We start from the raw sequence: 17,740 nt of genomic DNA, 5'->3' as shown, positions 1-17,740 counted from the left end.
CCTACAGCTGGGCAGGTGTACAACAATTCCTGAACCTTTACATATGAAAGTCTTTTCCTGAGCATCTCTTGATGCTTATTGCTCATTCTCTTGATGTAGGCTATGTGCAAGAAAGTACATTTTTTTTACATCCTTGGATTTCCATGCCTTTTTTTTTTTTTTTGAGCTGATTTTCCACAAGTAATATGTGCTCTCATTTTTCCCTAAGGAGGATTATTGGAGTAGATGGAAGAGTGGAAGACTTTCACACAGGACCTCCACTGAGCTCCCCATGCTACACATCCCCCAGCCTCCTTAAATAGAACTGCTAACAGTTCTCTGTGAATCTATTTAACTAATAGTGTAGTTATTGCATATAAATCTTATGTCTCTAGAACTGTACCAAAAGCATGAAAGCATGAGCAACGTGAGTCAGAAAACAACGTATGGATCTGACCTGACCGGTGCTTTACAGTGCAGAAACAGCTGTGCTAAGTATGTAATGAATTGGTGTGTGGTAAATACATACATTAGGTGTGCCTGGTGCCCTTATCAAGCCATAATTTTGCCTGATTTAGAGGGAAAGCTTGCTGTACGTACTAATGATGTGCTGCACATGAAGCTCCATAGCCCCACTGACATTGCTGTGCTCCCAGCACGTACATGCCCACCCTGAACCCAGTGTACCCAAAGCTCTCTGTGTGCACAGAAACCTCTTTGCTCCTTCAAGAACAGATGTTTGTTCACTGTTTTCTTTCTAGTGATGCACTGTAATTACAAATACATACACAGCAGGGATATGCCACTTATCTGTGCTTGCACATGAGCTAATGGCTTTAAAGCATGCCTGTTGGTGTGCGTGTGCTCTCAACACGTGCTACTTAAGTGGATCTCAATTTGCAGCCAGAGTTCCTGCCCCTCCTGATACACAGCACTGGAGCTGGGCAGGGAGGGAGGATTGGTTCCAGTGTGTAGCTCATGGTGAAGGGCATCTCATAGGGCTGCTCCCTGTGCAGCTCAATGAAGGCTCAGAGAAGTGGTTGTCCCCTTCAGCCTCATGTGCTTCATAAGGCCAACCTATCTGAGAGCTGGATGTTGACTTCAGAAAGCTAGCAGAAAAGCAGCCAATGCTAGGGCTTGTTTTTATCTTAGGAATATGGAATTAACTGTCTTAAAGACCATTTGGCTTTTCTGTTTAGATGTCTGAACTGTGAGCTCAGGGTGAAAAATATGTTCTTCTCATCAACTGATCAACCCAAGGTCATAGCAGAGAAATTGGGAAATCGCTGAATTGCAGGGGTTGGAAGGGACCTCTAGAGATCATCAAGTCCAACCCCCCTGCTAAAGCAGGTTCCCTACAACAAGTTGCACAGGTAGGCATCCAAGCAGGTTCTAAATATCTCCATAGAAGGAGACTCCACAACTCCCCTGGGCAGCCTATTGTAAATGGGGGAGGGGGAATAGTGGAAGCAAATCAAATGTGTACCCTACCAAAGATAAATACTTTCTACACCTTCAGTGGCTCTTGTTTACCTCCTCTGTTTCTAGACCCAGATGAATATTTTTTGGGTGTTTTGATGCAAAAGCAGTGGGTACTATTTTCTTCTCTTTAATTTTCTTTCATTATTTTTGTCATTTCAAAGTTCCGTGAAGAACACCATCATCTGTGTTAGCTGAAGTAGGCAGGAATTGAAATTTCTTTAAGATAATTTTTGAAATAACAAGAAATTTAGATTTTACCAAGAAGGAGCTCAGTAAGAATATTTCCACAATAAAAGGCTACAGAAAACTATGGGGAAAAAGAACTACAGAGAAAGCTATGGGTTATAAAGCTCCATCCTACAGGTTTCTTGTAGGCAGGTGTTTGTAGCTCTAAAAAATTCATCTGAAAAATAATCGTGTTATTTTAATTGCTTAAGCTTAAAGAAATAGTAAAAGATCCACAAACCAGACAAGAGCAACAAAAAGCTAAACAAGCTCAAACTATAAATAATGCAGATGGCTTTTAATTTCTTAATAATTATTATTTAGAAATCCAGGGAATCTTGGTTAGTGGCATAGGAAATAAAAAGAAAGTTGTAAGTTTGAAGTTTTAATGGCCCTCTTGTGAGAGCTCAAGTAGCATTTGGTAAATGTTTGTCACTGGGGAATAGTTTATCTAGAGAAACGTGATCTCGCTTTGACCAAGCGGAAGAATCCCGCTTGACATAGTGTGGCAAACATTAAGACTCTTGCCCATATATAGCTCAGCCCCCCAACCAGAGGCCATTAGGATTCCATGTGTGCTGTTTGGCCACGGTGGCTCTCAGTTGGAGACATCGGGTTTCACTTTGAGTAATGGAAGGTATTGGAGGGGGTGACCATGTCCAATGCTTCTCTCTGACCAAGCAAAGTTGCTTGAGGCCAGCCTTGTGAGCACCCCTGTGGTCAGTGGGCAGGTCTACTGAGAGCCCATCTACTCTCTCCTGCACCATCAGCAGTGTGTGGTTGGTTGTTCTGGCAATGGGGGTCTAGAGTGATAATTGGAGTGTTTTGTTCCTGCATTTGAAGGAGAGGATTTGTGGCAGAGAAATCCTGGGAAGATCCTCAATTAAACAACCTCATCACTGCTGATGTGCTTAGATAGATAAGACAGAGAATGTGAATACCTGGGACTTCCGATGAGTCCTTGAACAGAAATAGAAACTGAAGGATGGGTGACATCCTTGTTTTTTGCTTCATTTGTTTACAGACATGATAATGATCGTAGAGCTCACATCACTTCTCAGCAAATATTAAACAGAGACAGGATGGCAGAGGTGTCTCCTATTACTAAGACTTAATTACTTTATGAAATGACAGCATTTACTAGTGTACTGTGAAACGTTATAAATAATTAAAGCTGACTGACATTTGTAAAAATGAAAACATTCAACACAATTCGTTCATCTTTTGATTGTGTTGATTCCTTACACTTGGGTTTCTTTGAATCTTAATGCGTCCTATTTCCATGAATTAGTGAGACGGTTCCTCATGAAGATGATGGACGAGTTTTTTATCTTCTATCAAATGTCAAGAAAATAATTCTCATTCTCAGGCCTAATCTTGTAAGATCTGCTTGCATCTTCTTTGTTAGAGTTTCGGGTATTTACTGTGCAGGGTTGGTACCACCCACACTCACAACAATGACTCAATTTACTTTGTCTCCCAAAACATCCATCACCGCTCTATCGTTTTCTCTCAAAGTGCATCACTTCACATTTCTAGGTACATGAAGGGGCCTTCATAAAGCTGTCTTTCATACCCAAAGCTTTGAGGAAAGAAATGGAAGCTCTGTGTTGTAACAAATGCAGAAAAGACTAGCATATCTCTGAAACAAGACTAATACCACAGGAAGAAATGGTTTACATTTAGAATTTGCTGTGGGCTTAGAGATACAGCTTCAAGGCTGGGTATCAATGGCTCTAGGTCACACAAAGTAAAAGGATTGTCTCTCTGTCTCTGCTGTTCTCCCTTTCTTTATGAAGTTAGCAGTACTTTGCAAAAGACACTTGGTGGATGATCATTGCACTACAGTGGCATTATGTACGTGCTCAGATGTGGATAAATGCACACAGAATTTGCCAGGGGGAAAACCCTGTGAGTGCAGGACAAAGCTGTTGTGCAGACTTGGACATGTAGGCTCAGATGGCCGTTCAGAGAGGGACTCTTACAGATGGAAAATGTTATCAGGTAATAAATGCTGAATCAGTTGCCATGTGAGTTCAATGAGGTGGAAAGACACCGTTGTCCTGGCTAATCCTTTGGAATAAATGAGCAGGTAGGCAGTTCTTCTCACTGGGGTTGATCACAGGGCTGATGAAATGCTTTTCTTGATGCTTCTCCAGGCTTTTGGCAGTTTTTTATTTGTCAAAGTCGGCAGCTTGGCCAGGATACTGGGGAGGTGATGGGAGCACATGTGCAGTGCTGTTTGTGCTCTTCTGCTTTGCAGCCTGGACATGTAACTTTGGAAATTAACCAAAGGGTCTTCCAGATATTAAGAAAGAGAGGGTAGGGAAAGAAGAGAACTGCTAAGGGAGGCGAGCAGCATTGTGACCACTTCTGGTTTCAGAACATCCTATGAGGAAGTTCACCATCGAATAAAGTGGGGAGGAAAGGGAAAAGACATCCATTTTTGTATGTCCAGATTTTTATTAATCCTTTGTAAATGGAAGACACGTGAACTCAATTGTGTATATGAAAAAAAGTGTAAGAGTGCACTGAGAGCAGTTTCTGTGTGTGCATGTATTTATATCTATGTAGTCCATAGGTGCCTTCATGTCAGCTGTGAAAGTACATAGGAACAGAGTCATAGAATCATAGATATGGCCTGGATTGAAAAGGACCACAATGATCATCAAGTTTCAAACCCCCCTACTATGTGCAGAGTCACCAGATTAGGTTGCCCAGAGCCACATCCTGCCTGGCCTTGAATGCCTTCAGGGATGGGGCATTCTCAGCCTCCTTGGACGACCTTGGGTGCCATTGTGTCACCACCCTCTTGAGTGAAAAACTGCCTCCTAATATCTAAACTAATCCTGCCCTGTCTTAGTTTAAGACATTCCCTCACTATCCACCCTCATAAAGGGTTGCAGAAGCGGAAGGGTTGCTTGCCCATTGTATTGTGTCTCCATTTTTCAGGGTGTATTTACAAATGGTCAGGTTCTACACTGTCTTTTTTTTAGGTGGACATGATCACTTATGGATTACAGCCTTATGGATGGAGGAAGATGAGGTGAAGCAAGATACAGTGACTCACTGACTCACTCAGGATGGCATGTGCTATCTGTGTGCCAGTTAACCCTAGCTCCCCTAGGTTAAATGGAGAAGGGGAGTGGGGAAAATAAGCAAAATAGCAGTTTTTAGAGAAAACCCAAAACCTGGGGAAGGAATGGAGGACATCCTGTACATGAATACTGTAATTTGAACTTGTTAGCAAGTCCTGTATTCCCAAGGTTTGCCTCTGAATTATTTGTGTATGGAGCAAGTGGGACCGTTCATTTTTAAAGAGCTACAGTTGCCTAGGAGCTGCCACAGGGCACTAACTGCTTGTCTTGAATTTCTTTATGCCTCCAACTAACTTAATGAAATGGCTTAGTTTAAAGGTAGATAAGGGTTTGGGGATAAAGGGAAAGAGGCATTCATTTGTTCTAATGGTCACTAATGACAGCGCTCTTGACTAAATGAGTGTGGGACTTGGCCAGTCTTTGCACTAAGACTGAGTGTAATTCTTTCCCTGCACTCTCTGTATTATTTTTTGAGGAAACCTGATGGTCTGGAATACTTATGCTAAAAAAAGGCTTGGCAACCTTTTAGTTCTGGACTTCCCTGATTACCCTTCTAATTAACAAAGCTTGTCTGTCTACAGAAATAGTCATTCATAATGGGAAACTGCTTTTTATCATCTGGTGTGTTTGCATTTTGAGGGGTGGTGTTTTCCAATTCCTCCTAGAAGGTTTTCCAGATCACTGGCCCTACATACTTCCTAACACTAATCCCCATTGTAGCAGACACATGGCTATGTATTTAGAGAGAATGGAGGTGTCTAATTGAGGCATACACTAACTTTCTGCATCATTGCCCCTCCTGTGTTCTTTTGTGGATGAACACTGGGGCACGAATTAGATGCAGGATGTTACTTTCTCAAGCTGTCAGTGAGGAGGCATAAGCCATCAGCAAAGAGTTTACTCACTGGGACCAGAGAGTTGTGCTGCTTGGTGCCCTGTAGCCTCAGCTAGACTGTAGATCCATCACAGAGATGTTTAAGATTGATGGCTTAGGTTGTCAGGCACTATGCAAGAGCCCTTGGTGGAGAGATGTGAACTACTTATGAATGTTCAGGGACTTGGAGGTGTTTTGGCTGGGGATGAGAGATGTAAGCCTGTATGGCAGGGAAAGAAGTAGGCAAATAACTTGTCTTTCTTTGTATTATCATCTTCGGATGGATTAAAAATTCTTCATTTTCCCCCCTCCATTACTAAATTATGTGTTTAATATGCATAGTTCTAACCAGACGTACTTTAGATCTATAATACACAAGAGTTTGGGGGTATGACCCAACACTTTACAAGTGAAGAAAAAGAAAGTCTCATATTTTAATATAAACACTTGCAAAAAAATACTTGGCTTATGTATTGCTCATCCCATATTTATAATTTATTCCAAATGTGTCTGAGCTGGACTTTTCTTACAAATAAACAGCAAAACCTCTAATAGCCAGATGATATGCCTTCTAAGCTGTATGACTCATCAGGAAAGTTGACCCATCGGGGAACATTTTCCAAGTGGGGCAGGGATTGAAGTTCAATTGCCCAGATTCATCAAAGACAAAAGATGAAGTGGACAACTTAGAATCCCTCTGTGCTCTGAAACTGCTCCCTGGTGCTGTGAAACATGCAGGAGAGGGGACTGTCTGTGCTGTGTGAGAGGTGCCATGGGGTTTCAGGGCACCAGAGGAGAGGGTTAGGGAGCGAAATGGCTTTGAAGCCTGTTAGCATTAAAAGATGATGAGAAAATACCTTCCTGTCATCACTTTATTTCATTAGGTTGCTAATGAGTTTCCTCTAGGGATGGTAATGGGGTAGTTCTTATGCTTTTATCCAATTAGTGAATGATCCCAGGAGTACCTCCTTTTGTTGTGAAAACACATCGAGTTTCATTCCAACCAGAGCACTGCATCCTGCAGGTTCTCTGAAGGCAATGAAATGCCATGTGTAGGTGCACGCTAAGCTATGTCCTTGGGTATTAATTGCTGATGTTAGACTGATTTATGGTTTCAAGATGATGCCCTGGAGGGCAATGGACTCTCCTGTGGAACAAGTGAAATGCCAAAGATTTGAATAAAGTTTCATTATGAGTTTTGGGGTTAGTTGTAAGTTGAGACACTGAGACAACTCGCACGTCAAAAACGCATGTCGGCAGGAAATAAAAGTGCCTTTGATGCTATTGCCCTAAGGGATATCCAGTACCAGCGTGCTGTCAGCTGCTTGTACTCTTAGGATCCTTTGCTGCTGGTTCTGCAGTCTGCTCCAAGTCCCAGCCTGATTTAAAATGACATTGAAGAAGGAATTAGATTCACTACCCATGCATGTTTGGTTGCGGGTGGCCTTCTATTAGCTGAGAGGAACATAAGCTATTCTTCATTCTTCATTTTACCTCTGCAGGTAGCCAGCAGTTACAAGTGTCACTTCTGCAAGGCAGTATATTTTGCTTTGGAGCACATCATTTCTCACTGTATTGGTGCTGTCCCTGACCACTGTTCTTGCATTAGAATTGCATTTCTTCAATATTTCTGAGCTGCTCTCTCTCCCTTCTCATTCTGTAGCTTGCCTATGCTGCCCTGTTTTCTTCCTTGCAGCATGTTTCTGCCTTTTCCCCCAATTCTTGCCAATACACTGGTGCTTTTTGTGTGGGTTTATGTATCTGCATGGTGCACGGTGTAATGAACAAAGAACACGCAGAGACAGAAACACTGTATTTCACATTCTAGAAGGTTAGGCTTAAATTATTCAGTTTGCTCCAAGAGGTTTTTCCCTGTCTGTCATGGCCGATCTGAGCTTCAAATTCTGGTGCTGCATCTTTGATGCCTTACTGTCAAGATTCTCATAATAAGCTGCTTCCTTTTCCCCCTTTCTGTTTGCAATACTGGCATTTGTCAAGCTCTGCTGTGAAAGAATATGTTGTAGTGGTTGTGAAGTAGCTATGTACATCTTTTAAGTGCAATTGAATATAAAGGTAGAGGCAGCTCTTGGACTTCTGAGTTACTGTAATGCAAATCTATAGCTAAAAGAAGGATGAAACTTTTGCCTTCTTCAGCTCTTCATGTTTTACTATTCGAAGGAATGCCGAAAAGTGCTCAGCAGACCTTGTTGATACCTGAGAAACAATACTGGAGTAGACTCAGTGACTTGAATACAAGGTAGCATTTTGATGCTTGGATGGGCTCTTTTGGCCTTGAGAATCTTGATTTGTTGCTTGCCATTCAGGTCGGAAAAGTGTTTTTTTCATTACACTAAGTCTGATGTGGACTGTACCATAAATGTGTATGTTTGGTGGCCCTGCTAGGCAGGGGGGTTGGAACTACATGATCCTTGAGGTCCCTTCCAACCTTCCAACCCGGGTCATTCTGTGATTCTGTGATTTTACAAATATATGATGATCTTTGGTTAGCAACAAGGTTACTGTGTATTGGGTTATTTGGTCTCTGTTCTGTCAGCTCTTGTTCTCTCTTCTTCACGTGGATGGCAGGGGAGATGACTTTTGTTGGCTGTGATGCTGGGGCAATTACAAGTTGGACCAAGATGATCATAGCAGTCGAGATGCCTCCTCAAAAAGCTCATCTGCCATGTTTAGAAAAACCAATCATATGAGTTTCAGACATTTAAGCTAGCAGTGGCAGTCCTTATAACATATCCTTACCTATCAAACCATCATCTGAAAGGAAGGAAAGCTAACCCTCAGCAAGAAAAGTTTTTGACAGTTTGGCCTGTTGGTTTCAGATAAAGCACAGCTTTACATGTGTTTTCCCTGTGAGAAAACATCCTCTGGTCTCTCCCAGAAAATAAGTTTCTTGCAGACCCCTGTCTTGCCCTTCCTGGGAATGTGATGACCATCAATAGAAACCAAATAATGTCTTTTAAAAGCACTGCATACAGTCACTCAATTGTATAGGCAGATTCAAGCTGGAATTGCTCTGGGAAATGCTTTTCAGGGCAGTGTGGATGCAGAGAGCTTGTGTGAGCCCTCCCATTAATGAACACGTCTCAGAATAATTACAGAATTATAGAGGTTGGAAAGGACCTTTAGAGATCATCTAATCCAACCACCAACCTCCTATATAATGCGCTCTGCATCTTTTTTCTTTCATCTAGGAGAGGTACAGAGGCAAACTATTACTATTGCTGTTAACCAGAAAAAATCTTCAGTGTGACGCACAAATATCTTATTTCCTCTGATGTATTCTCCCAGAGTCAGCATATTCAAGACCAAGTAATGCATTCTTCCCAGTTTTCACCTCAAGTCTGGTGAAAATATGAGAGATCAAATGACAGGAAATTATTAAGAAAAGCTTCTTTTTATTCCTGGGTTGGACAATATGGTCATCTTTTCCCCACCTCCTTAAGTGCAGAAGGGGAAGTTATCAAGTGCAATTCTGTCCTCAGCTCTCACAGGGCTGTGAAAATGTCTTCAGCCTGTTCTCTGCTTACATTTCCAATTCTCTTTTATCTCAAAGGCTTTGTGTTTAGCATTCCTATTAGTACCCGGTCTTGTACAGGATTCAGATAAAAACAAGTAAACAAAGCAAATACAGAGAAAGAACAGCTGCCGAACCCGTGTGTGGGGTTTTTCTCTTCACAGATCTTGCTGTCTCTCCACTGGAACAGAAAATGGGATGACTAATTTTGGGAGGGAGACAGAAGGAAGAGGGGAGTTGACCCGTGTCTGTGAAAGAGCCGTGTTCCTACTTCCTAGCTCCCTAATTGATAAAAGGCCTTTGTTTATTCAGGGAAAGTGGTAGCGCAGGGAGCAGCGGGTTGTACCTCTCTCCTGACTTAGCAGAAAAAGAAGGTAATTCACTTTTTTTTTTGTGTGTCTTTGGCCTTTATCCTGAGATTACTCACGCTTTTTGCTTCCTGAAATTCAAAGATTGTTCTCTTTCACACATGAACTGCCAAGATACCAGATGGCCTTGTCTTTCTGCCACCAATGACCTTATTTTGCTACTCTTTGCAGCTGTGCAATGTCCTAAATGAAATCTGTAGCTGAAGGTAGAATCATAGAATATCCCAAGTTGGAAATGACCCATAAGGATCATTGAGTCCAGCTCCTGGCTCCACATGGGACTACTTCAAAACCAGATAGATGCCAGAGAGCATTGTCCAGATGCTTCTGGAACTCTGTCAGCTTGGGCCCATGACCACTGCTCTGGGAGCCTGTTCCAGGGCCTGATCACCTTCTGGTGAAGAACCTTTTTTACATATTCAATCTGACCCTCCCCTGAAGGTCTCCTGGCAGTTGTGAATGTGGGTTCCCAGTTGGGTCTGGAAACTCAGGCTATCCCTGATTCTCCCATCTGCTTGTGTTCTATATATTTTTTGCTCATTAAAATAAGTTTTGATCATTTCAGCCCTTCAGCTGGCCAAAGACAGACATTTCCAGTGGGTCACAAGCAATTGAGATAAAGGAGGGTGCAAAGTATGGCTTAGAGTGCAGTATGTAATGATTTAATACGGTAAATTTTCAGGTTTGAAAGAGGCCATTAGTGATCTGAAACAAAGAGGAGAAGAGGAGGAAATAAGCTGGGATGGAGAACTGTAGCCCAGGTTTCCCTTCTCTGATTTGAAAAAGTACTGAGATGTTAATTCCCCTCCAGTGAGAGAAGCAGCTTGCTGTCTCAAAAGGCTGTTCCCTAGCAAATCAGCTTTCCCACCCACTTGCACTCGCACAGACAGAAAGCATGGGGTTCTCCCAGGTCTCAGGGCTGAGCCATGCCCAGGTGCTCATCCTTGCTCCCCACACAGCAGTTGTGCAGGGTACCCATTTCCCAAACCCTTCCCCACTGACTCCCCCACCACCCCAGCACCGTGCTGGAGCTTTGTTTCTGATTCAGTCACTCTGAAAATAGTGTCACAATTTGTCAGGTGCCGAGAGTGATATTTGCTTGATGGAAATGTTGGCCCTATTGTGAATCAATTCTGAGAGCTTTTCCCAGCGAAGCTGTAAGACAATGAGGTGAATTGATTACACACACAGACAAAGCAGCTTCTATTATGTGTGAAAACATAAATAATAGGGGGATAAATGCAAAACAGTGAGATCATCTCCAATAATCTTTTCCAGGTGTCATTATGCTTTCCCAGGCACAATAGTACATGTCGGTGTGCAACTGTAGTGGTAGAGGAATGCAACCACGTCCATGAGGCAAGCAAGCAGGTAGGTCTGAAGGGCTCAGTTCCGAGCCACAGTGTGTGTACAATAACACAAGGATGACCTCTCAGATCTTGGTGATAGATCAGAGATAGATCAGATAGAGCAGCAATGGGCAAACACATGATTATTTCTTAAAATCAAGTGTAAATTGAAAGAGAAGGAAAACCAGGTATGAGGCAATAACTCTGAAGGTACCACATCATTGTCACTTGTAATTCAATTCTTCTATAATGAAGAACCACGGCTTAAGTATTTCCCATGGAACATTTTTACAGTCTTCTGACATAACCATGTTTTCCAACTGAAGTCTTCTGGGGAGGATGCTGATTTTGTTTTCAAGAAATAGACAAGCAACACATTCAAATATTCATCATAACTTGTAATCCTATTAACTGAAAGACAGAATAGTTGATATTATAATTCCTTGGAATTTCTTCATGCAGGTGGTTTTTCTGATTCAAAAGAAAATTTACTTTGTTTTGATCGGAAACATCACAATTTCCCAAAGAATAGAAATGCTGAGTTTTGGCAGTCCAAAGTTATTTGATGGTATCTATGAAACCAGCTTGGTCGTAATTATAATTTTCCATGATAGAAATGTGTTGCAATGACCATATTTAGCGTTAATCAGCTGAATGGTACTTAGTCTTTTCTGAAGGACCAAAGACTGAGTGAACCTGAAAGACAAGTTGTCCTCGGGCTGCTAGCAGAGCTGCTTGTTGTCATGGTTAAAGTATATTAACGGGCTAATATCGGATAGTGAGTGGCCATCTGCTGCTTTATGTGTAAACAGAAATGTAATTCTCCAGGGGTGTTTGAAAGCCAAAGGTAAAAAAAGGTGTATGGTTAGGGTTGGTTTTTTTTTTGCTTGTTTGCTTTGCTTTTGTTCTTTTCTTCTCTTTCTAAGAATATTTTGCATCTGCCTCAAGCTACTGACAGCATGTACCAGGTGATATTAAAATCCAGGTGGTCATTTATTGGAATTCATTCTCTGAATAAGACAAGAGTTAAAGTGATCTCTGGCTTTTAGGAGTAGAAAAGCCTCTGAAGTCAAGAAACATTACCTTTTATTTTCCTTCCTGTTTTTGCTTTCCTCCCTCTGGACCATGGAGCAGTCAGATCAGTATCTACCCCATCAGCAAGGGTTACCCTTGGAGGGGGATCCACCTTGGATGGTGCATCTTGGCTGGATGGTGGTGACTCCCACCATGCTCTGGGCCTATACCATAGTCTTCTTGGATGATTGATTCATACAAGTCAAGTTGCTGTCAGATTTATCTTTCAGAACTGAGAGGATCCCATCCAACTGATAGGGGCAGCAGAAGAGGGGGGAGCCATCCCTCTTCATGGCTATCTGTGGAGGGTTACTGGTCATCTCCAGTTTGAGACTGAAAGGTGTGGATAACCACAGCATGAAGAGGAACAGAGATGATATGCAGGATTTATTATAATATGTCTGGGCAGTGGATTGCTGGCTTGCCTGTCAAATAACAGTCTCTGCTTGTGTTGGTTTTGCTGTTCCCGACATGTAACTCCCACAGGATTTAAGAACTTTCTTGGGAAGAGATTGTGCGAGCGTGCAGTTCTTGCTATTAAGTCTAATGCATTTCCTTCTAATGGCTTTGCTGTGATGAATCAGTCCCCACGTGTAAGCATTTGATGTTAGGTGTCACTTCTTACTGGCTCTGGAAAAAAATGTGAGCCCTGATATGTGTGAAGAAGTGAATAGAACAAGGGGATGAGCAATCCCCAAAGGATAACTTTGGGCTAGGGAGGCTTCCTTCCTCCGGTGTCCTCAATAGTCATTAGCAAACAAGAGAGTCTTCTCTAAAGGGCAATTTTTCCAGCTTAATTCAGGTTCTGGCTCCTCACTGTCCTCTGGAAAAGCTCATCTCTGTTTAGCTTAGAAAGCTAGAAGTAGTAGTTCTGATATGGACACATCCTATGAGGTGAAGAATAGACTTGCGTGTGCTTGATAATGTTTGACAAATGTTTCCAAACAGAAAATGCAAAACATGGGAACCCTGTTTGCAAAACCAAAACCAAATCCACCTATTTTTCCAGGGTGAAGGTTATTGGTTGTTCTTTTTTTGGGGAGGGGCAAAGGGGGGGGAGCGGGGAGAAGGTGGGAGTCGGGAAGAAAGAGGGAAATCTTTATTTGAAGTGGAGATAGTGACTTCTTTTAGTGGATGCTGGCAAGTATGTCAGTTTTTACCATTGCGGCAGTAACTCTACAGCCAAATGGAGATGCTGCCATTTTGCCTATTGTGAACCACGTCTTTAAAAGGATTTCCTTTGCCAGCTGCAAGGGTAGCTGGAAGACTGTTTTTTTGTGTTTCAGACTCAGCCCAGAAGACCAGAGTAAAACTCTTGCTTTATGCTTTTCCTACCTGTGGAATTTAGACACATCATCATGTTTTCTGTGACAATAAATTATCTGAAAAGTAAGATGCATGTGTTGCAGATGGCAATACTGGTCCCTGTGGACTGCTCCTTAATGGTTCAAAGGTAGACCTGGATATAATGATCTGGTGAATGGAGCTCTTATCAGAGGTGGGCTGGCATCTCTGTGTAGCTCCTGGCACTCATTGCAGCACTCAGTCCTCGTGTGTTCATGTGCTTTGCTGTTAGTTTAATTCTCACTGGTACATCTGAACTCATCCACCTCATCTGAGCGATGTAAACTGAACCTGCACACAGCATCTTTATCTTGAATATGCCACGTCTCAAAATGTTGATTATTTGCTGAGCGATACCTGGGTGACTTGTATTTAACCTGTTTGGTTTTTTTTCTTTCTTTCATTTGTTGGGAGCAGCGTAGGGTCGGGTACTGTACATCACTTCAGGCATTCCAGCATATTTGTGATTATTCTGCAGGAAGGGAGATGATAGACTGTGGTTATTTAGTTTGAGTAGAAGAAAATATGATGAAATAAGTGAACCCAGGGGCTTTTCTTTTGCTTGCCATACATAGCTGTTTTGTGTGTATTTAATAGGGAATTCAGTGCTGCAGGAAATCATGGAAGGGAAATATTTAGCAGGATCCAAAGAAGGATTAGTCTTTTATATGAAAATGAATGGTATTCATAGCAAGTCTGCCTGCTGAGTATACTCACAATGTCACAAGAGTTGCCAATGTTTTCTTGCTTCAGGGGGCAAAAGAATCACCTGCTATGGCTGTGAAGGGATTATCTCTGTGCTTTCCATCCTTCACTGGGCTCGTTTCTGCTTGTTTTTCTGTTTGCTTACCCTTAAAACATTGGGTATTGGTGCAATATTGAAAAGGGGCTTCTTGAACTCAGGGGCCAGCGACTTGATCAGTCATGACAGCCTCCAAGGACCTAAACAAATGAAGTAGGAACTAATTCTGTTCCCCCATCTAAAATTCTAATCTTGTTTCTGACGTCATAATTGGTTACCATAGGAACAATTATGTTGTCATAAAAAGAAGATTAATTATGAATTTAACTGAGGAATAAGCAGCTGGAGCAGATGAACTTTTCAATAACTCCCGCCTCCTCTGGAATCTGCTCTTTTTATGCAGAAAGATATTGTTTCAAGTAAAGAAAGATGGGCTAGAAGAAATTCATTAAACATGCGCTGAAGGAATAGTAGTGTATCCAAAAGTATATTGCTCTAAGCTTCCAGGTCTCTGAGGAAGCTGCATTATAAAGAAAATCTCATTTATACAGAGGGATGCTAGAATGTGCAGCAGATCTCCTGTCTTGCATGCACTTTTCCAGGGGGTGAATCCACAATTTTTCTTTCTATGAATTATTTTTTGGTTAAGAGTGGAAACTACTTTTTCATCTAGGGTTAATGTCAAAGCTTAAAAGACCCTCCCTGCGCTATAAAGATAGTGGCTGTGCTCTGTGAAGTGGCCCTGGGCACATGCCCATTGCTCAGCAACAGCCAAACTGTCAGTGTGCTATTAACACTGTGTTGACTGAAAGCAGGGCATGGAGAGGGCAGTGCTGGGCAGTGCTGACTCAAGTGATGGCAAATAATTGTATGCATTTTGATACACTGGCTAAACACAGGGCTCTGAACAGCAAAGAATACACAGCTGTGCTTTCTGTTTTGATAAAGGAATTTGAAAATAGAATCATAGAATCCTTAGAGTTGGAAGGGACCCTTAGAGGTCATCTCATATAACTCCCCTGCAATGAACAGGGACACCACAGTTAGATCAGGGTGCTCAAAGCCCCATCTGGCCTGACCTTGGGTGTCTCCAGAGATGGGACATCCACTGCCTCTGTAGGCAACCTGTTCCAGTGCCTCACCTCCCAGACTGTAAAAGACATTTTCCTTATATCCAATGTAAATCTTTCCTCTTTTAGTTTGAAACCATTTTCCCTTTTCCTAACACAACAGACCCCACTAAGGAGTCTGTCCTCTTGTTTCTTACATCCCACCTTTAGATATTGAAAGGCAGTTCTCAGGTCTCTCCAGGACCCTCTCCAGGCTGAACAATCCCAGCTCTCTCAGCCTGTCCTCAAAGGGAGGTGTTATAACCCTGGCATCACTTTTCTGGCCCTCCTCTGGATGCGCTCCAACAGGTCCATGTCTCTCCTGTACTGAGGACTCTGCATCTGGATGCAGCATTCCAGATGTGTTCTCACCAGTGCAGAGTAGAGGGGCAGGATCATCTCCCTCAACCTGCTGGTCACGCTTCTTTTGATGCAGCTCAGGATACAGTTGGCTTTCTGGACTGCAAGGGCACATTGCCAGCTCATGCCCAGCTTGTCATCTACTAAAGGACCTCCAGGTCCTTTTCAGCAGTGCTGTGCTCCATCCTTAAATCCCCCAGCCTGTACTGACACTGGGGGTTGCCATGACCCAGTTGCAGACCTTGGTTGGTTTTGTTGAAGCTCATGAGGTCCTCCTGGGTCCACCGCTTGATCCTGTCTAAGGCCCTTCTGGATGATGTCCTGTCCGTCAGGTGTGTCGATGAACCCCAGAGCTTGGAGGTTCAAAACTGCCAAAAGACCTGCAAATGTTCAAATAGAATACATAGAGTTGCAGTCAGATATTCAACTCAAAAATCTGATCGTGTCTCTTTACTGGACTTTCATAATCCCTGTCTTAGCAGAGAAAAATATCCTTTGCTTCACAATCACACCTTATTCATGTCATTGCTTTCTGGCAGTACACACATTTTGAACAATTATTGTCAAGGATGAAGTATAGGAAGAATAAAATTTCATCAGAAATGATGAATACTATGAAGCCTCACTAAGAACTGCAACCACTGTCACTGAACCAGACAGATACACTGGCTTCTCAAAAACAAGCTCAAATATCCCACTAGTTGTATGTTTTTGTTCCTCTTTTTTTTTTTTTTTTTTTTTTTTTTTTTTTTTTAAATTCTCTTAAGAAAAATATTTTAAATTAAAATGTTTTGTTACTTATATATTAACAATATTGTATATTTTGTGAGGACTGCTCCAAAAGTAATGCCTCCTGTTCTATCATGTTGGCCTGTAGTATCAGAGGTGGATGTTGGTGGTATGGCAGTAGAGGGTGAACCTTCCCACCAATATTCTGTTAAATTTGTTGCTGTATGATGGATGGCAGCAGAGCAGCTTCCTGACAAAGCGATATCTAACATCTTCAAGGTCTTTTCCAACCTTAATGATTCTATGATGATTATTTTTTAAATTTTGATTGCTCCTACCTCCCTGTGGTTTGTAAGGCAAAGTTTTGGACGATGCCGAATTACTTCTGTGGCATTAATATCTGTGCTGATTGCTTTGCACTCTCAGACATTCTTGCACACTCTCTTGGAGTCAGGCAGGAACTACTTGGCTTGACTCTCCTTCCTGCTGTTTACTGCTCTGACCTGAGCCACTTGATCAGCACTGCATTAGCAAAAGGGCCATTAATAAGAATTATTAGTACGTAGCAAGGTGCGGAAAGTGGTATGCATACTTGAGGGTAATGCTTGGGATGAAATTGATGGCAAGAAACTGCCTGAGGGCTTGAGTGTAATTTGGTTCTCTTGTTTTGCTGTTTGTTCCTGTGATGTTTGCTTAGCTCTCTTGGCCTCCCTCCTCTTTTTGTCAGAGACAAAAATGTGCTTCTGTCTGCGTGAGATCTGAAATGTAGGGCTCCTGAGATTTTTCTGGGCAATCTTTGCTCTTAGCCATGACACTGGTCCTTACTGTTGCTTTCTTGTAGGAACACAAACAGCACCGTTTGGTTATTGTTGCTGAGTGTATGAGCACAGCTGTTCTTGCCTCCCTTGTTATGATGCTTGGATACCATTATCAAAGCTTGCAGACAGTTGCTGGCATGCCAGGTGTCCCCGTGATGCTGTGCATGGAGCACAGACCTCTCTCTGAAGGCATTTTCTGGGAAAAACAACAGATACTGGGGACTTCCAGTGGTGTTTTCAAAACACAGCACAGAATTAAATGAATCCCTGCAGTACCACTGGGCTGGCAGGGAGCAAACTGTTAGCTTCTTACCTTGGGAAATGAGATTCAGAAGTAAAGGCAAAGCTACACATTTTCCCAAAGTTTGCTAAAATAATAAATAGCTTTTTTGGCTCCTTGTTTGGGATGCAGATGAACTTGGAGAACCTGTTGGCTTTTAGCCTGGCAGAGGATCTTTATCGGATTATCAGGGATTTTAGTGGGTGCCATGTGGGCAGGTTTGGATGCTCCTTCACTTCCTGCTGCTTTCCTGGTACAGTATTTCAGCTGTCCTCTTTCTCAAAGCCCTTGGCCTTCATTCTGCCCAGCTGAAGAAGAGCAACATACTGCTTTTCACCTCAGCCAGTGCTTGTGTTCCCATGCAAAGGATCAGTTTG

The 17,740-nt window shown here is 42.4% G+C and overlaps 1 protein-coding gene across 6 annotated transcripts in view; it reads left to right on the top strand.

Moving 5' to 3' along the window:
• Window positions 1-17,740, top strand: part of DGKI (diacylglycerol kinase iota) — a 199,526-nt gene that overhangs the window by 1,525 nt on the left and 180,261 nt on the right. The window lies entirely within an intron of this gene.

This window comes from Coturnix japonica, chromosome 1 (genome assembly GCF_001577835.2).
Source record: "Coturnix japonica isolate 7356 chromosome 1, Coturnix japonica 2.1, whole genome shotgun sequence".
Classification (NCBI taxonomy): Eukaryota; Metazoa; Chordata; class Aves; order Galliformes; family Phasianidae; genus Coturnix; species Coturnix japonica.
The sequence above is the reverse complement of the archived record's forward strand: the minus strand, read 5'-3'. Positions and strand labels throughout refer to the sequence as shown.